Below are 6000 nucleotides of genomic sequence, written 5' to 3'. Positions count from 1 at the left end.
TGATATTCCTCTTTTTACCCCATTATGGAGATCTGGACTTCACTGCAGGGGTCATCGGGCCACTACTTATAGGAGTAGTCTCCATTCAGAGGCTGATGGCCCATGTGGGCAGAGGCTTGGTCACAGGGTAAGCTGGGGTCCAGACAGGTAGAGGTCATGCAATACGGTAAATAGGCAGTAAGTCAGGACAAGGCGACACAGGGTTGATACAGTTAACAGGCAGAAGTCTAGCACAGAAGGTCAGAATACACGATAAGCACACTATTGTAGGAACTAGACAAACTAGGAACCTTTATGCTCAGGTACCTTCCTATAGGAAAATATGCCCTATATATCCCAGGTAACACTGACACATGCTGGGGACAGATTAGCTTGTGCTTGTTAAGGCCTTTAGGGGCTGGGAAGAACATGCGTGCCCTGTGGAATCGTGCACAAGCCAATGCTGGATGAAAGTGGTGGGGATGGCCATGAGCAGTGTGGTACAGCAGGACAGGCGAGTACTCTGGTGGCCATGGCCACCTGGAGAGAAGAGATGCTGGCAGACAAGGACAACCATCATTATAGGTGTATTGTACCTGAGTTTAACAGCGGGACATGCCAGCTAGGATATATGGTGCTGTAAGAATTGCAGGGGAGCTGGATGTTAAAGAGGTTATACCATAACTAATGTAAAAAATGAAAATCAGATCTCATCTAGTTGCTCATTCATTGCTCTTTTAGATTTATATCCAGCTGAAAGCTCAAGGGGAGTGTCTTTTCTTCTGCAGCTAAGGGGCGTGTCTCAGCTCTCCCTATCACAGCTCAGGAGGTAGTTGAAGGATGAAACTGAGCATGTGCGGCCTTCTCAGTGAGTAGGTCACAGAAATAAGAAAGAAAACCAGCGGCAGGTGGCGCTGTACAGAGATTTTATTGAATAGCTCAGTAGCTATGCAAAATTTTTAATTACATGCAATTGCAAAAGTATTCAGATCCAGGTGCTGGTTTGAAAACTGTAGACTATTTTTCAGTGGGACAACCCCTTAAAGGGACACTGACAGCCCTAATTAGCATATTTAGGTATATATACGTGAGTACAAGTCTTATAAAGTCTATTAAAATGATCTAAGTATCCCCCCTGTCCACCTTATAAGTACCAAAATATAAAGTTATATAACCTGCTTGTCCGGTCACCAATCTGCCCAAGGGGCGGCGTTTCATCACAAAATGCGCCCAGCCAGCCGCTCCTAACTGCCGTTCTGAAGCCCCGCCCAGCTCATCAATATTCACTTAGCTGGGCGGCGGCTGCAACTCTCCGGACTCAAGTGCTGAAGCCTCTGCTTTATGCGCATGCGCCGGGCACTTGAGTCGGGAGAGTTGTAGCCGCTGCCCAACTAAGTGAATATTGATGAGCTGGGCGGGGCTTCAGAACGGCAGTTAGGAGCGGCTGGCTGGGCGCATTTTGTGATGAAACGCCGCCCCTTGGGCAGATTGGTGACCGGACAAGCAGGTTATATAACTTTATATTTTGGTACTTATAAGGTGGACAGGGGGGATACTTAGATCATTTTAATAGACTTTATAAGACCTGTACTCACGTATATATACCTAAATATGCTAATTGGGTCTGTCAGTGTCCCTTTAAGTCCAGAATATGTACTGTTCAATATGGGTGTAATACACCCATATGAACAAGAACTAATAGTGTTTCTGACCTTTTGAGTGTTAACCTTGTTAGACTGTACAACAGTGTAATAAGTGCCACTGAAGCGATTGCTCCTCTTGATATAATTGAATTAATTGCCCTTAGCGTATCGTATACAAAGCTTAGATGTAATTTATGCTGACAAGAAGATCCTTTTCTGTGTACACCATGTATTGTCTGCTTTAAAAAATGCTCTGGAACATTCCAGAAGCTGAACAAGCATGTCACTGGCTATCTCTGCAATCTTATGCCCATTCTTTTTCATTGTGATCATGAATTTCTTAGTGATAAATGTTTTCACAATTAAGACATGACATGTAAGTCATGATGTCGTTTTAAAATGAACCAAGGTTTCTCGAAGTCTACTTGAATCTGGTCAGAATAAAGGACTGCGAATGTTGAGATCCAACATTCCTGAACCTTCCTTCCCTGACTTTTGTCATTAAGGGAAAGCTGGAAGCATCAGATGGTCGTCCCTCCCTTCAAAATCTTTGGGTTCAGCCACATATAAAGGGTTATCCAGCTTTCCTTACGATAGCATTAGATTTGTGGATGACTAACTCTTGCCACTGCTGCCAGTAAGCTGTTTTAGAGAGCTACAGCTTTGTTCCATTCAAGTGAAACATAGGTTATCAGTTTTAAAAAGCTAGATAACCCCATTAATGTAATGTGAATGGTAACCTTTACAGTTTTCTCTCTTGCCAGAAGACTATACTGGTGATAACCCAACAGGTTCATCATTAGTTAACCTGGATAAAAGGGATCATTTCATACAATAAATTACCAGATAACTTTAGATCTGCATGGTCTTTTTGGCTCCTGGATTTTGGTAGAACCTCTTTAGTTCAGATAGTTAGATCTGGGTCCTCTTTTGTCAGATAGTAGGAAACTGTGTTGGTCCCCTATATGTTATCATAAACCAGCTGGAACTTGACTTACTGTAAGTATTCGAGTGTCTGCCTGTAGAAAGTTTCTGTTAATGCACCTCAAGATTTTCCAAAATCAAATTATTATTATTTTTTTTTGAAGAGGCACACCACAGATCTTTTTGAGGTACATTCAAAACCTATGGTTTTATGGAAGTTCCCTGAGTGTCTCTGCTTAGTTCCTGTCTGTTGAACACCTGCCCTTACATTTCCATCTTTAAAATGGTCATAAAAAGATGGTGGACACCCAGAACCTTAAAACTGAAATGTTTGACTCCTTTTTTTAATATTATGAACCAGAAAAAAGTAAATATGGACAGCATATAGTATCTCATGTCAATGGCCAGCGTTGGTCTACATGAATTACCCACTGACGTGTGACCAGAACCTGAGGTGAGGTACAGTTAGTGATTACTATCTCACTATCGCCTTTGATCATATATAGTTAAGTCATATCACTAGGAGGACAAGGAGGAAAAACCACAGGGGTCTTTCATGTCCTGTTTGAGCAAGTTTAGCTATGAGGCCCCATGGTGAAATTCCTCAAGTTCTTTATCACTACCTTGTGCATGCAAGCAATGTATTTTTGTATTCATAATGACATTGCACTAATGCCTGCCTACCTAGAGTGAAGGATGTTAGAAGACTGAGGCAACAGTCTGTAGGATGATGGAGATATGGATGTCGTGATAAGTAGAATGATCTTTAATTGCTTCCATCTTTTATGACCCCAAGCGTAGCAGTTCATGGTTGTCTATTTCGTTGGAGAATGTGAGAAATAAATATTTTACATGCCCTTGCTGCTAAATCAGTATTCATGGTAAACGTATTGCAGCTCCCTGTGACCCACTTATTGTGTTTTGAAAGCTTTTCCAGTTAGTTTAACACAACTAGTGAGTCAAGCAAAGCATTATAAATTATATATATGGATATGGTTATGCAATGCATTTCTAACTGAAAGGGCTTTATCAGGTATGGAACCCATTTGTTTAATACCCCATTTGGTAATTCATACTGTTAATAGAGGGGGTCCCCTGTTCAGGATCCTCATCTACTAGGCATAGGAAAGAGCGACAAAAGGTCTTGGGGGGGGCAGCATGCTCATGTTTTACATGGACAATCGATCAAAACTTTGATATGGTCGCTATGAACCCTGAGTTTTTCAAAGTTTAGTAACCATGCTTGATTGGTATGGGCAACAAGGATGCCCAGTGATCAGTGTCGGAGATTTAATTATTATCGGGGCCCAACCCCTATATCTTGAATAATATCTAATAATAGGTTTTAAAAAAGAAAAAATAGACCTGAATGGCAAGTGACTATTCCCAAAGGCAGCTCCAAATGGGTTTTTCTGCTGAACCTTTGTGGCCAACTATTGAATCAGAGCCTGGGCCAACCGGAGGATCCTCTGGTACTCTGCTGGGCCAGTCCGATCCTGCCAGTGATATCACATAGATGGCATAAATGACTATTGTGGTATTGACGGAGAAGTAGCTTTTTCATTCTATATGCATATTGCAGGAAGACGTTAATTTGTCTGGTCATTGAGTTTACAAGGCACATAAAACTGAATGCTACATAACTTCTCCCTGTACACTTATAAAGGGAGAACAAAGACTGCCTGCTAATGCATTAATACATTGCATTTCTCTCTGTATTTTAGCAACCAAACACACTCACTACTGTATGTTCCAGTTTCGGCAACCACTGTATACTGTTAGAAAAAAAATAAGAATATTAAAGGGGTTGTTCAGGATATTGATGGCCCATTCTTATGATATGTCTTCAATATTAGATCAGCGGGAGCCCGATTCCCTGCTTCCCCGTTGATCAGCTGTTTTATTGTAGCTTTGAAGTCGGAAGTTGGTGCTGGAATGACCCAACTCCACCCACTGTATGGTGGTCAGAGCTGGTAACTGCAGGGCTGCTCCCACTGAATTGAACAGTCAGAGCTGTGTTGTACTGATTCTAACTTCTAGTACCTGAGCTACAATGAAACAGCCGATCGACGGCTGTGTGGAGTGTTGTACCCTCACCAATCTGATATTGACAGCCTTTCCTCAGAATTGTCCAGCGGGGTCAAAATCCTGGAAAATCCCTTTAAGGATTTGGAAATGTCCATTCACATACACTAACATTTTAAACATAAGAACTCCCCATATACAGTATGTTTGCAGTTTCTTCTGTTACTCCATGGTCCTATTTGTCTTCAAGATGAAGAACTGATGATCTGGCCCTGCTTAACGTTTGTTGGCCACTTTATTCACTAGGGGGCACTCTCTGTATTCAATCTTTATATGACTGCATGAATTCAGATCTTTATGCGAGTAGTGGGACCAGGCCAACTGTGCCCCATATAAAAAAAAAAGAGTTGAGAACCAACAGAAGATATTGCATAGTGAATGGAAGTGTTAAATTATACATTTCACCTTTTTATTAATGGTTTCTTCAAAATGCTTAAAGTGAAACTCCACCTTAGTGACACTTTTTAGAGGTGGCTGTTCTATAATATCTGTTTGTATTATTATTTGTTAATAACGTATGTCTGTGGAGAACTCTAAATGAGGATGCTCCTCAAGGTCGCCTGCTGTCTATCTGTGGTCTCCAGATTGCAAGCTGCCATAAGGACTGTTTGTTTGTTTTAGGGATATGTGATATTTTATGCCATTCTCAATGCTGATTTTTACAGCCATTTTATGGAGTGAAGTACTAATTATGATACTTCACTAGAATCGACTAGTCATTGATGCATCAGCTAGCACTCAGTGCCACGAGTCCCAGTATTATCAGTCCTTCGTTAGAGTTTGAACCAAGAGTAGCATATAAATACGTTAATATCTTTTCACAATTGCTAATGTTGATTTTCATCTTGTTGTGAACTACTGGCCAAATCATTCATTACACTAAAGAACATCCATTTATAAGTTAAAGCAACCAGAAGCTCAAAAATGATCCGCCATACATGTAAAGCAGATGTCCAAACTTTAAAGATGGTGCCCGCTACGGAGCTTATATCTGCAATCTGCAGACATCTACCTCTTAGATGCTGTATAAAAAAAAAAATATATATATAAAAAATAAGATGATTAGCACCGCTGTGTCCCAGAATGTCCAAACTATTAAAATATAAATGCCATAACAGAAAAAAAAATCTGTCCAATTCATAATTTTTTTTTTTTTTTGTTGACTTCCCCCAAAGAATTGAATAAAATGTGATCAAAAAGGCATACACACTCCAAAATGGGGACTACAGAGATGAGAACTACAGATCGCCCCACAAAAATGAGCCCTCACTCAGCTTCATAGACAAATATAAAAAAGTTATGGGAGTCAGAATATGACGATACAAATTAAAAATCAGTTAATAATAAAAATAAGTTTTTTTTTTTAAGT

This window comes from Bufo gargarizans, chromosome 2, assembly GCF_014858855.1.
Source record: "Bufo gargarizans isolate SCDJY-AF-19 chromosome 2, ASM1485885v1, whole genome shotgun sequence".
NCBI lineage: Eukaryota > Metazoa > Chordata > Amphibia > Anura > Bufonidae > Bufo > Bufo gargarizans.
Note: the sequence above shows the minus strand (reverse complement) of the source record.